Here is a 19,681-nt window from a genome sequence, read left to right on the forward strand (position 1 = left end):
AAATGACTTCGTCAGCAGGCGTGCTTGTCTTGTGATTAATACTGTAATGTGACAATACGCTTTATTGCTTATTGTGTAGCAAACGTGATTTTAAGGAAAATTGGTTTTGTTTTTCAATATGATCGAGTGTGTGAAAATCTTGGGAATTATTGATGCAGTTCGAGATCTTAATTGTTTTTCTCAGGAGATCATATTTAGAGGTAAGTGGGCCTACTTATCTCGACAAACTTTCGTTTGATTTCCATATAAACTTTGTTCTGCCAGCATTTCTTTTCGTCGTTTCACTGTTATTTTAATAAATATGACCACGATAAACTGAATTAAGCGTATGAAATATAGATATCTGGAATTTTTAAAAATTAGTGACAATCTGACAGTGATACTTGAAGTAAAATGAAATGTACGTATCATAATTTCATCACTCAAATTAATGCAGGCTGTTTGTGAAGTTGTAGTCTTGCTTAGTCATTTTTATTGAAGGGAGAACGTGAAAGACGACCAGGCTCTAAAGTTCGCGGGTCGTTAGATCACCTTCCAATCCATTCATCTTAAACTCACCAATAAACATCTCACAAGACCGGGGATTCTCATTTAGGATTAACCCTGCAGGCTACAGATGACGATTTACTCAACAAACAATACCAAACTCGGCCTTTAAATGACTTGAAACAGGCATTAGGCCTGTATTATAATTTAGAATTATTCCATGTTTTTTGCATTAGTTAACTTGAAAAAGTTGAAGACGATGTTTGGTTTGAAATAACCTACTTACTATCACAAGAGATGGAGGGTAGTGCCTTGCTATATTTAACTTGTATTGCCGTCGTATACTCACAAAAGAAGTCCTGAAATGATGCCATTTCTACTCGAAATGAGAATTTTGAAAGGCATCCAGACCGAAAAGACACGCGATTATATGTTTTAATAATGACAGCCATATAGAGAACAATCCAACGGATTCTGTTTCTGTGAAAGATTTGTAATTGAGGAAAGTATCTATAGTCGTTTTTAACTTCTTTCCCTAATACCCCTAAACTTTTTTGCAGATACACTATTATAGCCTTATGACAACAACAACAACAACAACAATAATAATAATAATAATAATAATAATAATAATATGTTTACAATATGCTCTTACGGCCCTGAGATTTTCAAAGTACAGCACAAAACGTCAGAACTGCACTGTGTTCTAATTATTTGAAAACTCCTCCGGTACCGTGGAAACAGCAATATGATTTGGCTGGGTGAATAGTAATAAATATACAAAATGAACATCTTGTGCACTGTTATTTAAACAGTAGGCACCGGTGACCAAAAAAGCAGGGTTCGCGTAGGAGATGTGGGCGTGGAGAGAATTCCACAGTCAACAAATACGCTCACACAGACGGACCCCAGATCTAGAGCTGCAACCAAAAGTTAGCACGCACATCGGAGTGACGGGAGAACCTCGTCACATTCACCTGCAGCTCGTGGCTAATCAGGGCCACGTTTCTTTGCTACATTTAATCATATTACCCTCTGCCGTTACACAGAAAGAATATCACTGCCCTCAGTTATTTACATTCTACATGCGTGTACTTTGCAGACGTCCCTGCAGATATTTGGAATCAATATCACGTTTCCTTGTGCATATGGGTCACTTCTCATGCAAAGTAAAGGAGCCGGCCTACAAGACCACGCAAAGCACAGCGACAGCTGCCTAGGAGTGTCTGGGGAGCGCTTCCTTTGACTGCAAGACCTGGGATGACATGTGTTGTTCTGGGAAGAACAACAGATAAGAGATGAGCACACAGGCTCTTATGTATCTGTTTGTAGAGTGTGCGTGCGAGTGCCTTTTAATTAATTTGCTAAGCATCTGTTTATATTTCCACCAACGTCGCAAAGCCAAACAAGGAACAAGACTGAGAAAGAGGCAGAGAGTGAACAGAGGGTTAGGCAACTTTGGCAAGAGAACTCAGCTTCACCGGACACCATGGTGTATTTTCAAGAGGAATCAATCACACAGAAATTATATATAGATTCTTGTACATGCATGGGAGCGCCGGACTCCAGCGAGTTTTTTTTTCGTAGATTCTTAAGTTTATAGTCATGTAGGCCTGTGCGCGTCTCACCATAAATATCCTCGATCGCTGCAAATCTTTCAATAACAACAACAGTAAAATAAATACATAAAAAAATAATGTAATAAGAGAATAACAGCAACAACACCAACAATACTACTACTGCTTCTACTACTACTAACAATAATAATAATAATAATAATAATAATAATAATAGTAGTAGTAATCATCATCATTATCATCATCGTCTTCTTCTTCATCACCACCATCTTCGCCAACACCACGATCATCATCATCAGAAGTCCAACATTTACAACCTTTAGTATGAACTTGCCTTTAACGTCCTTCTCTTTAAAGAGGGGTATACATGTAGAGGTCTTCGGGAGTCGAACTGCTGCTGTGCGCAGAATATCATTATAAATTTATGCCGACTAGGATAACTATGGGGCAGAGATATACAGAACAGCGTTAACCTGAATAGGTTAGACGGAGGACAGTATTAACAATCCCGTTTGCAGAACCGAAGCTGAACATTGGTTACGGAATAGACTGTGTTTACGGACTCAATGCCAGCGGTTAAATACGGTACAAAACACATCATGTTATTAGTTATACAATTCTAAAACGCGAGGAATTTTCTTGGGTGTATTCTGAATAACATTTAAAGCGATGAAACCACTATAGGCGATATGACATAAAAATAAATTCAACTTCAGGCAGATGGCTATGTAGGTCAGGCCTAGTGCCGGAATTTAAATGACTGACGAAAAAGATTGGGTTAATAAAAGCTGAAATGTATCCGTTCCTGTGGTATTTCATTAAAGAGTGTTTTTGGTAGTACACGAAACATATTCTGTTCTGTTTTTTTTTTAATGTACAACCCCAAGAAACAAAGCGACATTTCGCGTCAACTGAATGCGCATCTACAATCAAGCTTCCTCTCTTAAATATGGAATTAAAGTGGCATGCAATTGTTTCCCTAGTTGCTTAAAGGCATATAAGTCATTTTAACAGAAAAGATTATTATATTGAATTACTATACTGGCCAACTCCTGAAACACACCTGAATTCTCTTGCTGCCCCTCTGTGACATTTGAATAATAAGCCTTGATCCAGACCGCTCTACCTATTCCCCTTGCCAGACCACAGCTTTTTCATAAACCGGGCTCTGTAAAATGTTTTCCTCTGGTCGTATTCAGGTGATTCTGCTTCCGTTGCCATATCTGGCTACATTGCACATATCTTTATTGCCCTTAAGGTGGGAGGCGCTAGACAGCATCGGTCCAGGACACAGGGTTATTTCTCAAGGGGAAAATGCTCGCGGTCCAGTCATCAGGAGTTTAAGTTCAGCCGAGCAACTCCCCGGCCTGCCGACGAGCACGCGGGTTTGCTTCTGGGTGACATTTAACAATCTATACACCAATCTGACCTAAACCTGTCCGGTCTACAACTTGCTCAAATGTTTCCTTTAAATACAAAGACATAGAAAACCCAGAGCTGATGACATTTTTCTAGTTAATATGTTTTCAGTTTGAAGATATATATGAATAGAATTTGATCTGGTGTGACATAGGCCTACTCTTTTGGTATATATTGCATTGTGTTCGGCATAATATGAGAGATAATATTTACTCTCTGCACTACGTGTAAACAAAAAGGACGCAAACAAATACGCCATGGTAATTATAGCCTATTTATTCAAAATCAAGTAAAGCGTATTACAACATGAACGAAAGGTGTTCTAACACTTGCTTTTTATTGTCATTTCTGGTGTATCTACAGCTTTTTTTTAATTCACAAACGTCACTAATAGCCTATCAATAATTCATTATTAAGTTTTATTTTTTAGAAAGAGGGGGAAAGGGAGAAATTAACCATCCATTTCAGCTTGAAAAAACAGCAAAACAAACATATTCATAATCCTACCATGCTGACTATTTTTTAAGTGTAGCTTTTCAAATTATATGTTTTTCTTACATTCGGTATATATCTAACTTCTTTCATTGTGAGTGACCTTAACCTCACCGGTTATGACGATGCAGCGCAGTTTGTGATTGGAGGCTTTGCAGGCGCAGTGACTCATGCCATAAATAGAGAACAATTACCCTCGACTGGAGCTTTGATCAGCTGCGCGCGCCGGGACCGCCAGGAGCTCTGACTTTTGGAGTCGTGTTTTCACGTCAAGACTTCATGTGCATAAACAAGCAGACGGAGGCTTGTTTATGCACATGAAGTCTTGATCAATTTTTGAACCTTATTTACATACTAAAATCGCACTGATATTAATATTTTCGATTATTCCTTCACTCATTTAGGCTAATGACAAGACCTATTGATGCAGCATTTAGGATGATATTTACACAAAATCCACGCGTAACAAGTAGGGCAAGCGATCAGCAACCCACTTGATTAAATACTCCGAAAAATAACGCAATGAATCGGAAAGGCTCACGCTTAGACAAAGACATTTGACACAATAAAAATTTCCCATGCTCAAATAGACTGGTGCATGTTTTGATTTCAACGGAATACGTTGACTGAAACCTATCTTGAAATGATGTAGTGCACAGGACAATCATTTTGGGATATGCATTCCAATACTGACCAGCGAAAGAGACCAAGTATTCTTTAGATGTTCAACAAATACCCATGGGCTGTCAAAACCATTATTTTGGGAAAACAACGGTTGTGCTTGTGAAACATTTTTATTTTGCGAATTATTAATATATTTTTTATTCCTGAATATCCTTGGTTTCAAAATGCCCTAATGTTCATTTCGGACACGGGTGGTAAATTGAAGCATTTTAGAGTTACCAACTCTTCCTTTTTATTTAGCCTGAAATTCGAGCTGAGTTAATTAAATTAATTAACTAATCAATTAATTCGTTCATTAGATTCTGTTCTTTCTTGATGGGCTCCTTCCCATATTGTTCATTGCTACCTCTTAGCCTACCTGATTAATTATAACTCAAGCCGTTCAACCACATAGAAAATGATCATATTCCCACAGGTATGCCGCGCGAGACATATGCTAATATTATCCCCTCTCTTCTTGCCAAAATATGAGGAGACACGAAATAGCGATTCCGATATTTGCTATCTTTGCAGCAAACAGCAACACGATATCCTCAAATTACAGCAAATGTGTATCTTTACAGTGCAGATCGTACGCTTTTAAAAATAAAGAAAGCACGTCATTTGTAAAACTAAATGAATACGCGTTAAAACATGCAAATGTTTTCCTCAAATATTCACTGTAGACCTGTATAACAACCACGACAATGAAAAATAAATTTGGAAAGCTCTCCTTTTACTTCATCATGCTTATTCAGTGCAAGCGGACAAATCGGCACATATTTCGATTCAGGTGTGTTGTGCTTGTAATTACGCTGTGTCTAAAAATACAAGGTTACACACCTGTGTCATCATTCAGTAGCTCTACAACATCCAATGCCTGTGTGTCTGCAGTGGACATTTCAAATCCAGTGAACGACTGTGATCGAGAGCGTGTTTTGGATTACGTTTTTAAAATGTATGTAATTTTGCAGTGCGTAGACACGTGGGCAGGCAGGTGCACAGGGGAGAAAGGGGCGCGCTGTCACTCACAGCGGCTGAGCACAGCGGCAAGGTGGCAATATACCTCGCGAGGTTGCGCTCTCAGCCCACAGTGTACCAAAACTGATTAAGAGTGTGGCCACGCCGAAGCAGAACGAAAGAAACATTACACATTTCAAAAACAGGTAATTCCTTTGCATCCTCCGTGACATAGGTAGTGTAACGTGTCACGCACAGCTCTGTGTGGGCACCGCATAAAATGACGCAAATAGGGTACAACATGATTTTACACATATTTTTATACTGAAAATGAAATGTCTTCCAAGTGTTCGCAAGTCAACGAAACAGCATTCTCTCCCGTCTTGGCGCAGTAAAAACAAACGAAAAGGCTTCACTATGCAGAAACATCGCGGGATATTTGGCTAAAAAAAAACATTTTCCTAACTTTCCAACTCAGTTGGCGACTGGCAAGAGAAATTCGATGCAAGTTATAGATCTCCTCTGGCTCTTGCAGTCAAGGCAACAACCATTCGTTCGATCTAATACTCGATAATCAAACCCGCAGCTATGCGCTTCGCCTTGCATTTCCTCTTTCGAATTTCAAAAAGAGCGACCCATCACAGTGTTATAGAAAAGAGTACACTACATGTGCAAGACAGAATATGTGCTCTGTGCTTACACCAGTGCTACCCAGGGCACATGCCAGTCAACGGAATCAATTTGGTATCATCAGTTTGTTTTGCTAAAATTATCATCGAAAAGAGAGGGCAGTATTAATGACTAAACGAATAAACAAAACACTTTATAAACAGCGTGTCTGAATTACCATAGCAATGAAATCTATTGCTTAAATTGAATCCATCTTTAAAACTTTACACTTAGCCTGTGTTTCTCTCCTACTAAATCAACCAAGCCTCTGAATAGAACCCCTTCCCATTAAAACTACTCTGAGACAGCCATGAGAAATTATTACATTATCCCGTCGGGCGAGAATGGGAATTGGTAGTCTATATGAGAACAGTTGCTCTAGTTTAGATTAATGGTTCCCTACGTTTATTCTGCAATACGGGTGAAAAGGCTAGGATCACTAATGATTATAATATAATGTCTGGTGATAACCACTCCCTTTGAGATATTATCGCGCAGTGGCCAATGCACTAGGGGACAGGCTTCGGGGCTGGAAATCGGCAGATAGCCGCTGATCTGCCGCAGACTTCTGCGTTATACTTCCAAGTCCAGCAGAGTCACTCCCCTAAAGATATCAATAGCCCGGGAGGGTTTCAAAACAAAGGGATGGGCGGACGGTGGCAAGGAAGATTATTCCATGGTGGATTTATTTCACATGAGAAAATATTACGCGAAACAGGAAAACTGTACACAGGCTAACTATGAAGTCCTAAATGCCCACGTGACAAAAACTAGGAAATCTGTAATACAATCTGTTACTGAGTGGTTATGTGGAAAAAAAGATCATTTTGAGGGAAGAAAAAACGTATGATGATACCTATTACCGTCACGTGTCGTATAACCTTTTATAGTGAAAAAGGAGACGATTTGGCCTGTAAATCCAGCTCACCAATTTCCTGTTCCGATTCTGTCACTATATTTTTTGCTTCACATTTCAGGTCACTTTTTTGTATATATTGAAAACATACTCACAAGGTTAGAGTGGATTTGACCCATGGGTCAAGACCAATCAGTTTCCAAGACCGTACAGGAAGTGATAGTCCAAAAAGACACAGGACAGAAACGGCCAAATTCATATTTATACGTTTTTTTATTTTTATTATTATTTATTTAAACACCGCGCAGTTTACATAACCACATCCTTTTAGTCTCCGTGTGGCAAATTGTATGCTGACAACCAGGGCAACATGATATCAGAGCAGCAGAAGTTTTGAATGAATACTCGAACACATTACAGCGTTTAAACAATTGTTCTGGACCAAACAGACCACATTGCAAAACAAGCGATGGGAAAGGTGTTCTTAGCGTTTAATAGCCCTACACACACACGTAACGTATAAAAACAAGATTTAACTAGACACCTGCAAAGAAGCCAAGAGAATTAGTAGTCTACGTTTTGCCAGGTTTCTCTCAAATACCTTGTTCGGTCTGGTTAATATTAATAATCTCAATAATGCTGAGAAAAGTAAAAATAATGCGGGAAATGAGAGCGGCTTGTCGCTGCCGATAACCACTGGTCAATAACGATTTTCCGACAAACTTTTAACGAACGTAAGTGAATTGAACTGAGGAGGGAGAGAGATCCTTGCGGACCGGGAGACGCATCGCGGGCAATCCCTTCCCATTTGTCTTCATTGCCTTTTGTGGGCGCAAAGAGCAACCCTTGCATAAGGTAAAGCCACCGTCAAAGCCGGAGCTTTATTTTATATCCTATAGATCAGGAGGCAGACAAAGCTTTATTTCCGTCTGGAGAGATATATTTCACCCCTGCCTTACGGTTTTATGTTGGAGAGGTGTCAGGCAGATGAAATGGATGGCTAATGCATAGGCAAAACGCTGTCGCTCCGGCATGCTGCACGTCAGCGGCCGCGCGGAGGGAGGGTTGGAGGGGGCACGGCTGGGATTTAAGGCCGGTGGGTGTAACGTTAGGAGTGCAGCGCGACTGTACAAATGCGTACACACACACACACACACACACACACACACACACACACACACAGACCTTGAACCTAATGCTGATGTATGGAAAAGACCATAGATTCATTAAATGTTAAACATGAAGTTATTATCCCAGGTCTGACTCAATTACATATTGGCCATTGGTATATATTTTTTCTTTTTCTTCACATAGCTCTGTGATATTTCACTGCAACTTCTTGGGTGATACAGTTCTCAACATGGCTGGCCACATTTCTCTCAAAGATGCAGCTGAGAAAAAAAGATTTATGATCTCCACTCTCAGACCACAATGATTTACCGTCATGTTTTCCCATTTTTAACTGAAATTTCAGAAAGTGCATACAGAATACCTTCATATAAAACATATTTTGTATGTATGAGTTTGGTATAGAAAGCATATACATACATAATACACTGTAACCTGGTCTTGTGTTTGTTTTGGAACAGGCATTTAGCTTCCTACAAATTACTAAAGCTTCAGACAAGCTTTCCCAATTTATTAAACATTTTGATTATATGTCATTTGAATAGTGCAATTTACATCAGAGGAGTTATAAGCAGTGGAAACGCCAGCACAGGTAACACAATTATATTTACTTGTATGCAGCTGCAAACGACTGCTGAATTTTCTATGCTAGCAGTAAACCATACACAGAAACACTTATTTTTAAAGTCATTTTAAAACACCCTAACCCTGCATATCATTACTTTTGACAAAGAGGGGAAAAGGCCGTGCACGAGTTGTCAGTCATGCCCGAGTCCTTCTCAATGTTGATACAATGAAATCCAAAGTATCAATTTGTCGCTACAAGCCTGGTCAAGAGTGCTCTGTGTGTCAGATCCCATTATCAGACAATCCCAGTTAAAACTCCTTCTACCTGTTTCACAAAAAAAGAAATAAAAAACCTCTGATAGTATCAAATTTTAAAGACAAGCTAACAAACTTGCTGGAAAAGCACAGTGCGAGGAGAAAATGAGAGAACAGGAAAAGCTGTGATGGAGAGATCTGGTCTGTAATTCACTCCCAGCCCTGAGTCACATGCTTTCGGCCCGGAGGTACAGAAAGGATAAAGACTCCTGTTGGCCAGCCAGAGTGGAGAAAGAGAGAGAGAGAGAGAGAGAGAGAGAAAGAGAGCAAGAGTGAGATCGAGAAAGAGGGAGAGAAAGAGAGAGACAGAGAGAGAGAGTGAGAGAGAGAGCAGGAGAGAGAGCAAGAGTGAGAGAGAGAGAAAGAGAGAGACAGAGAGAGAGGTGTCTTTCTGCTCTGCCTGTCTAACTGTGTTCCAGCTGCAGAATCCCAGGGCTTGGTACCATGAGCGGAGGCTCACATGATGCGTACTGTAACCCCAGAACTGGGACCGTAGGAGGGAGCACAGCTCTTTTTCTCTGCGCCGCTCCCCTCTTGGATGTGTAGCACTGCGTGGATTCATCTGCATGAGTCATAAGCAGAAGCCACCGGGTGGCGGGGTGGGAGCTCTGCTGTGACTGTCAATGAGTTGAAAAGGTGAAGAGGTTGCGACCCTTGTGTGTTTTACGAGGGGAAGGGGCAGATTTGTCTTCAGCGGTGCGTGCTGCTGGCACCTACTCACCCTGGGCCAGCAGGCACAGTGGGGTGGTATGGGGGGGGGGTTAGCAGAGAGGGGCGGGGGGGATGGGGATCTCTACAAACTGCTGTAACACGCTGACGAGCTGAACGGTGGGTGATCTCTCCTGCACTCCCATCGCTTGCGTGCAGCAAACCATCTCCTGCAGTTAGACCCGGAGATGACCAGCACACCCGAAAGGGAGAGTCCGCAGCACGTCGTCTTTAAAGGATGAGTGTCGCCGAACGACGGCAAACGCGGAATCGGACGTCCATCGGAGGGAATAAAAGAGTCACAATTATGTCATCAGCATCTGCCCGTTGCCCGTGTCGATTTTTCACAGGTCTGCACGGTGAAATGACCTGACATTGGAGCCCACCTCAGACAGAAGCTGGGCCACTCAGCCAGCTTCCCTATTGTCTTACAAAGCCCGGCTGCTTAATATGCACTTTCCCACTCAACGCACCTCCCTGAAATGCATCCCCTCGAGGGTGTGGGAAGGAATTAGCACCCAACATGGTTAGACCACGCTCCCCAATAAATCGTGTAGCCTAATCCGTATCACAGGCAGACAAAGGTCCTCCAGATGTAATCAGCGCTGTGGAAATCCTCTTATCAGATCATTGCAGGTTGATCACACGCCCCCGTAAAGCCCCCCGCTTTCAGAAATACACAGTGATATTTCATTAGAGGCGGCTCTCTATCTTCATATATGTATCTGTGTGTAAACTAATCAGTAGCATGCACCTTCCATTCAGATAGCTATTTATCTGTTGCGGGGAGATGGCCAGATACAGCGGCTCCCCGCTTTTCCACGAAGAGGCCGCAAACCACCATGAATCAAGGCGAGCACAGCACACAGGGGTACCATTACTCGAAATGTATTGCAGCAGCAAGGTTTCTTTATATTTTAATAGATGTTGTGCGTGCAGTGAGAATACCCCATTTGTGTCCAAGTAGAATGAACAGAAAGGATGATGAGAAAGGCTTAGCGGGCTTGCTTCAAGACAGAAAAAAGCAGCATAATTAAGCACTGATTGGATCAGCTTTTTTAGATGCTTTAGATCTGAAATTTGATTTCTATACAATGTCATTTAAATCCCATAATGCAAGAATTGTATTTGAACTTGGATTATCTGAATCACCGGCCCGTGAATACATGAGATCGTCAAGCTTTTTAGGACCCATTGTTCTTCATGCTCACGATCCTGGGGTTTAGAGGAACGATTACACCTACTGTATGTGATGTGACACACAGAAGGAGAAAATAGACGAAGGATGGTGGCAGGAAAAGAAGAAAGGGAAGAGTGAAAGAAAAGGGAAGTAAGGACAATGAAGGTGTATTCTGAGCATTCGGAACGTGTTGTGCCTGGCCAACACTCACATCAGCTGTCATCACCCCATATGCTGTCGGCTAAATAATGAAATTATAGTGTTAGTGTGTTTTTAAATATAGTGCAGGTGTGCAAAAGTTATGCACAAATGTTTGCTTTTGACCCTATGAGTTTGCAGGGGTAGCCATGGGTCTGTGTGGTGTTGTGAAACTCTTCTATCTGTTTAGCTCAAGGTGGATGGAACCTTTTCTGGCAAATTGGGAGATCCTAATGTTTCTTTACGTCTGCACTGTAAAGTCACCCCACACATACCCCATATCTTTTTCCCTCTTTGTAGCATACTCCAAGATACCCATTTGCCTTTCTACCTCCTCCTCTACTGAGGGATCACCCATAAAACCCCCTCCTTTCCCTGAACGGACTTCTATGGTTCCCTGTGTAGCTCAGTTTGTCCTCCTCTCCAAACCCTGCGTAGATCACTTCGCCCCTCTTTATATTACCTTGGTGGATCATTTTCCCCTCTTTCCATTACCTTGGTGGATCACTTTTCCCCCCTCTCCATCCCCTGTGTAAATAATCCACCCCCCCTCCCCATTCCCTGTATGGGCCACTTTGCACCCCTCTCCCCCACGTGGCCCTTGAGGATCGTCACGCGCCCTTCTCTCCTCTCTGTTCCAGTTAAAGATCCCCTCGTAGCCCACTGGCCCCCTCTCAAACTTTGAAAACAATGAGGATCTTTCCGACACCCTCTGCTGGTGTGCGACCCCAGTGAGGAAGTGGGCTCTCCGCGGCACACACAAAATCCATTATCCTGCCCAGACCTTCGTGGCGCTCCTCTCCGGGAGGCTAGAGGGGAAGAAATAAATAGCAAAGAGGGATGACATTTGATTTTGCTGTGCCCAGTTGGTACATGAAGTGTTATTTGTAATTTCCTGTCTTAGTCTTGTTTTCTTTTAACACTTATTTAACACTGTACTAACAAGTGCAAAGCATTCTCTCCTTCTCTCTCTCTCTCTGTCTCTCATCTGTGCTAGGGAGCAGAGAGAGAGAGACAGAAAGAGAGAGAGAGAACAATTGGCTGTTTGCTTTCTTAAGTTGGAAATGCTTTCCACATGCTCTTTATATAGCTCTGTAAAACACATCACCAGTTAATTACTATGTGTCTTTTTGGGAAATAATTATGTGTATGCTCCATATGAGGAATATGGAGTTCAGATATGCTATCTATGTAACAAATGAACACTTCATTGTCCCTAACCCTATCCTTACACCCTAACAGAAATCTAACCCTAAATGTAACATAACTCCATCCCTTAACTAACACATTATATTTGCTTTTATCCAGAGCAATTTACAAAGTTTACGATTTTTACAATATCCATTTCTAGAGCTGGATATTTACTGACGCAGTTTACATTAAGCACAACAGCAGTGGCAAAATGACAAGCCTGGCTCCTCACCACTATAAAACAGCCTGTACATGTTCTTGACCATGCTATCTAACAATATGTGTTTGCATGGCTGCAGCATGGCTTTTGCTTGCGGCTGAACCTGTGCTCATTCACTTAAACTACAAATGCATGCCTAAATCACCTGCTTACTAAAACGTGATCTGCTTGTTGTTACATTTACTGACCACAGCATCTCTGTCTCTGTACGTGATGGAATTTTTAAATAAAGGACAAAGTGACTTCATGACTTTGAAATCTGTGGGCTCTCATTTTGAAAGTTTCCTCTCATTTCCACTGCACTCCATTTGTTGACTAATTTGATCGTCGCTGCGGTGGAGCTGTCAACACAGTTCTCTCAAAGTCCAACAGGGCGCGACAGAATTTAGTGATGGTGCATGCTATGGGACCAACTCCTAAGATTTCACTGAGCCAAAAGCGTATCGTAAGCATTGCGTTGGAATGATGAAATCACTTGTTGGCAATGGATACCTGGAGTGCATACCCCACATGTGCAGGAGTGACACACCAGTCAGTCAGTGAGGGTGCACACTCCCCACCGTTAGACTGAAGGGAATAAAAGTAACAGGTTCACGTGCTTCTTTTTGTATTTCAAAGCAGGAACACTTTTTGGGTGTGTCAGCTCAGTGTTTAACCCGAAGGTAGGGAGTCAATAAACAGCAGTTTTAAACCATCCTCTCAAATCCCCAAAACGGTGAAAGACAACAGATCTAAATAAATATGTAACTCTGAAACCACCCTGAGGAGAAATGCGTAATAATTATACGCCAGGTCCCACAACTTTAAAGCTGCCCGTTTCTCCTCTGTCCCACTGCTCTGTGTCTGCGATTACACGTCTGATCCACTTAACCAGCACACTGTGCATCGCACAGGTCAAACAGCACGGGAATTGGGCAGGCTACACACTGTTTGTTTTGGACTCAATAGCATCTCATTTACACGTGTTAATTGCAGCTAATTGGTTCTAATGAGATGAACAGGAAACCCTCTGGGACCATTCATACCTTTAATTGGTAGCAAATATCCTTAATTAACATATGCTAATTAAAGCCAATTAACATTGATTAAGTGATGCCAGCTACGGGGAAAAGTACAACTATCAACATTCAGTGAAGTCAGCGGAAAAGCGCAGCGAGCGCATCGCGCGGGAAGCAGGGCAGAGTATTAGGCAGCATCTGTTTGCGTGGCGTGCTGGCTGGCCTGTCTCTCCCCCTCCGAAGGACCCTGGAACGGGGCTCCCCCCCCCCACCCCCTCCCGCCGTCCCCCTGCCCCGCCTGGCTCGGCTCCACCGGCCCCAGGCTGGCAGTGCCCGCTGCCACACCTGTGCGGGAGGCGCCCCCGCGGACAGAGGGCATCTGCGTGCCCGCGAGAAGCCAGCGCTGCGAAGCAGCTTGCGCCGGGGAGATTAGAGGGGCCGCTGCCAAGGCCGGTGCGGTCGGGGGGGGGGGAGGCGAGAAGGGGGAAGGGACAGGGAGGGGACTGAGGGCAGGGTAAAGAGAGGAGAGGGTCCGTGAGTGAGGGAGAAGGAGGCAGAGAGAGCAGTCATCCAGATACAATGGTCGCGCTGGATTATACGGAGAAACCAACACAATGGGGCAGCTTCAGATGATAGCACTGTCCAAGAACATGATATTATACAGGAACACAAGTATACAAGAGCTCCGTGAGTGTGTGGCATGCACAGGTATGAATGGATAACCTATTTTTTAAAAATCATCCTTAAGGCTGTATGCTTGTGCTGTAAGAGCACCACACAAAGCACAGAGCTCTCTGGGAATCAGTGTAACAGTAGACTTCTTTGTTCTGTCGCTCTGGTGCCCTTGACCCGACATCCGACAAAGTCACATCCTCCTTCTGACTGATGCTCGGTCACAAACACGCTGTATGACTCAGGCGACAGCAAAAGCCAAACGGCGCTAAAGCATGAGTCACTAGCACCTGGATCCAGACTCACGGCCTCAGATTTTCACGGTTCCCATCAACACGTTTGGGCTGGTCAGTGCCGCGTCAGGCCACGCTCGTGACCGCTTGCCGAAAGCCAGGCTCGCGGAGGTCCTGACATGCTCTCAGCGGACGCAGGGAGAGACAAACTGACACATCCCGTGATTACTGCCATTCTTATTGATTCATTTGGTGGGCGGTGTAATCCGGAGCCAGTCTCAGGGCCACAAGTGGCGGGCTGCATGTGGCGCGTGGCGTGAGAGCCGCAGGAACGAGGGCAAGGCTGCAGAATAGCAGGCAGCGCGGCAGCCGTAAAGCACGCCCGCTCACGCACACGCGCACCCTCGGAGAGACACGCGCTATGAGGTATGTCCTCACACGCAGCGGCGCAGGCGGGTGCGCGGAGCCGGACGGCGCCAGGCAGGGAGAGGTGTAAATGTATGACAGATGGAGCAGCGGGGGGGGGGGACTGGCGGCGGGTGTCAGGGTCGGGTGGGAGGCGGAGCTGGGCTTGGCCCGGCCTGCGTTTCGCTCTTCCTGAGGTACCACCCCGCGACAGCGCAGCCTAAAGCACTGCTGTTTTAGGTACGGCTTTGCCGCCCAGGGAACGGTGAAGGCTGGCACACGCGCAACGATTTTGCTTCCAGTTTTGCTCTTTTAACTGAGTTTACCCCACGTTTGTCACGATTCTTGGAGAAATTCGGCACATGCATGATGAAATCATATTTTGGCATAACACCTGTAATTCTTCGGTGTCACAGGGCTTTGATTCATGCTGCTACATTACCACGTACCCCTGCTCTCAGTTTTACATTACATGCATTTAGCAGTAAGGTTATTGGCAACTCAAACTAGGTACAGAACATACAGAGTACAGGGCCTTTCCATGCATGTAGTCTGGCAGCCTCCTGCATTTTATCATTTTCATCCTTCGCCCTTTCTGTAACCATGACATTTTCCATCCGCTGTGAGCCAGTGTAAGTTGGCTTGAACAGTGCTTCAAACCAGAGAGACGCTGTACAGCTACTGTATATCTCCAACATTCACGATAAATCAGAGGACACCTTCTCTTAGAGTCAAAACCACTGAGAAAGACATACAACTTTCTCATTTTGGAGCATGTCAGGGGGGCTTTGAGGCATGGTGGCCTGAGGTGTGCTCCACGGCACACATGGTGACATCATCTCAGTGCGACGGCGCAGTTTTGGCCAGCCTGCCCTCTCTGTGAGTTTGCCTGCGGCAAGAGGCAGGAGGGTCCAGGAGTGCGAACAAGGAATGACAGCAGGCCGCTTTTTTATTTTAAGCACCAGTGGAGGAGTATGACGATTCTGTCGAGGGACTCTCTGTCATCACGGCCCTGGAGCTGCTCAGACAGAGCAGGAACCTACAAGCCCCACCCAATAAAAAGAGTTTTAAAATGTCAGGGGCACTGGATGTGAGGGAATATAAAAACCGCACAGTGTTTATTTCCAGATGAGCTGCAGGTTAACAAGGACGGCTTGATTAAAAGTCACAACTGGCAAGCTGAAACCCTCGTCTGAGAGAACCTCGTCAAATTCTCCATGCAAAGTCTGCCTTTGTTTCGGATATCAGAGCACTCTCTCTTACATAATTAACACACCTGTATTTAAAGTAGGCCTAACGACCTTGCTCACAGAGGTGTGGTGCAATTAATCAGCTCGTTAAGCCTTTAGTGGGTACCACACACTCACGTTTCAACCAGGAAACAGAAAGCCACATGCAAACACATTTACATGACACGATTGGTAATCAGCTAGTGAATTGACAATACGAGTTTGCTAAAAAACAGGGATGCCGTCAGGCTAGGCGCACCCTTGCGCCGAAAACATTGTCAACATCTGAACACAATTTAGTCCAGTGCTGTGACATTTCAATTTCACACACTGAAAACAAGCTTTAAATAAAACGTATAAATAAAGTCACAATTTTAAACAGTTCTGTGAAAGACAGGCATGAGATCGAGGAAGAAAGCAAGAGAAACAGTGAAGAGACAGAGAGAGGGAGCGAGTGAGAGAGAGTGCGAAAAAGTGAGAGGGAGGGTAAAAGTGAGTGAGTGAGTGAGCGGGAGACAGAACGAGGGAGAAGAATAAACAGCCGGGGACACTCCTGTAGTCACATTTCATGAATATTTAACAGGACTTGTTGGAATGAGGAGAGGGGGGGGGGGATGTTTAGCCTTGCCTGTGGTGTGTGCGTTGGGGTCTCAGGGAGGGGTGGGTAGTTGGTGCTGGCTGGCTGGCTCAGTGGTAGGCAGGGTGGGGGTGGGGGGGAGAGGGGGGAGCGATTCCCATGGCAACGGCCGGTCAGGTAGGGGCTTTTGGGTGCAGCTGCCCCTGGCGGTCCCTCGAGGCGTGTAGCGAGAGGAGAGGAGAAGCCGGCGCGCGGGGGAAGCGTTTTGTCTCGGCGCACTTGACAAAACAAAGACAACTCACTCCTCTGGTTTGATGCCACATTTTTTATTCATAAACAAGCGGGCTGGCTGTAAAGACATGATAAAGCGGCGCGGGTCTCCGCTGAGACGGCCGCAGATTTGAATGCAAAGACACAGCTGCACCAAATCCTCCCTCTCCCCATTATTCAACGGGTTTCTCCATTATTTGAGTCTTACACTAAGCTGGCCAGGATCTAGACTGGAGATATGTCATCAAAAAAATATATATATCTGATTCAGACACACAATGGCCATCATTAACATAAGAAAATGTAAGAATTAGGAAAATAAAAAGGACTAAACGACCAAAAGGAACAAACACATCTCCATCCCCTTAGCTGCCCACCAATGCAGCCCCATTGCTGCTCACACAAAGATGGGATTATTTCCCTTACTGTTGGATTATTAGTTTCAATTTACCCAAACACGTGTTTATTGCTTATTTGCGTAAAGACACAGAAAACGCACGGTTGGTGCTCCCCACTTATGCTGGTAGTATTTATAGATGTAAACAGATTTGGATTTGAATAGATTTTTTCTTCTGTTGTGTTGTCAGCTGCTGGGAGCCTGATAAAAAGAAAATGACTCCCGCTGTAATATGGAGGGTTGTTGTGGGGTGTTACCTCTAGTAGCACCGCAGATAAAGGGGGCTGTGAGCACACAGACACACACACACGCACACACACACACACACACACGCACACACACACGCACGCACACACACACGCGCACACACGCACGCACACGCGCACACACACGCACACATCCATACACGCACGCACACACACATACACACACCCACACAAGCACACACACATACACACACACGCACACACACATACACACACACACACACACACACACACACACACACGCCTCTGCATGTACACACACACACACACGCACACACACACACGCATACACACACACACACACACACGCGCGTCTCTGCGTGCACACACACATGCACACGCACACACACACACACACACACACACACACAATGGACAGGTAAAAACACACAAAACAACAAACACACACAAAAGTATGGTACACACATACACAGTCAAAACCGAAAAAAAAAACCACCTGCGACCAGTGAGGATGAAGAGAAGCACCTGACACACCGCAGTTCTCCTTCAAAGCAGAGACGTGGGCCCTCCGCAATATCCTTTGCTCAGCAAAAACCAAACTCTGAGAGGGACGGGCGGCAGAGATTTGCAGGAGTTTCTGTGTGCGGGGATCTGAGGAGAGGGGCTGATAAAGGAGAAGCATCCGGGCTCGTGAGGGCTGGGCGCCAGGCCTCTCATCTCGCGGCCCGAGGAGGCAGGCCTCCCGGCGCATTCGCTTTGTGTCACGCCTGTTTTGCGAGAGGGTGTTTATTTCATCAATGAGTTTAAGTGTTTGCCCAGCTGGCGCGGACCCGCTGTGGTGGTGCCAGTGGCGGTGCCCAGGGAGGAGGGAGAGAGGGCGGTGTGTGTTTGTGCGTGGGTGTGAGCGCATGCTTGTTTGTTTGTTTTCATGTGTATGTGCTTGTGTGTGTGTGTGTCTGTGTGTGTGTGTTTTGTGTGTATGAATGTGTGCGTGTGTTTGTATGTGTGTGTTTTTGTGTTTTGTGGGCATGCCTGTGTGTATGAATGAGTATGTAGTTGTGTATGTGTGTGTGTGTATACATGTCAGTGTATGTGTGTGTGATTACATGTGTATGTGTAAATGTATGTGTACATACATGTACAATATGTGTACAATTTGTGCATGTTTGTGTGTGCACGTCTGTGTGTGTGTGTTTCTACGTGTGTGCATGTGTGTTTGGCAGGGAGGGGGTTGGGGGTTAGGGGTTTGTGGCATAGCGCCCAGCATGCCAATCCCGCCCCCCCCCCCCCCCAATCACATTCCTTTCCCCTGGCAGAGCGCAGGCTGTAGACCTGTGAGAGCCCTTCAATGCCAGTCCAAACGCTGACAAAGAGGAGAGGCTTAGCTGTAATCCATATTGACTGCTTCTAGCTTTGTCTGCCAATTTATATCATGGATTTGTCTCACTCAATGATGTGCCTCTGTCAAGTTCTCCCACATTAATCCATAACATCATTAGTTTTCAATATGGCCTTAATTATTCTCCCACTGATCGAAACAATGGAGGGATGAGTGGAAAGAATTCAAGAAAAAAAAACAAACAAACCAAAAAAAAAGAACATTTATATGTAAAACCCACCCAGCAGCAATGGGTTAATTTGGCATTCTCCTGCGTCTAATCAGCTGGTTTGTCTCCGTAAAGCGAGTGTGAAATTAGACATCTTGTGCGGGCCGGCCGTGCGCGCAAGGAATAGGTGGTCCCATTCGTTACGCTTTGCTTCAGACCCAAACCTGGGGGGGAAAAAAACCTGTATTTGCACCTTGGAGCTAAATCTGTAGATTACACTGAACTTCCCCCGGCTTCCCGGGCAGTTCAGGCTGTAGTACATCTCCATTCCCACTGTGACCAAGGCTGGGGACCGATGCACTGAGCTGTCCGTGCTGGGGGGAGGGCTTTATCAGGCTGGCACGTTGCAATGTCCGGCGCACAGCTGGGCTAATGCCCTGTCTCGGACGTCACTCATGAGGCCGCAGTCTGGGCTCACTTTCTTACTCCCGCTGCTG

Source organism: Megalops cyprinoides, chromosome 3 (assembly GCF_013368585.1).
Source record: "Megalops cyprinoides isolate fMegCyp1 chromosome 3, fMegCyp1.pri, whole genome shotgun sequence".
Taxonomy (NCBI): Eukaryota; Metazoa; Chordata; class Actinopteri; order Elopiformes; family Megalopidae; genus Megalops; species Megalops cyprinoides.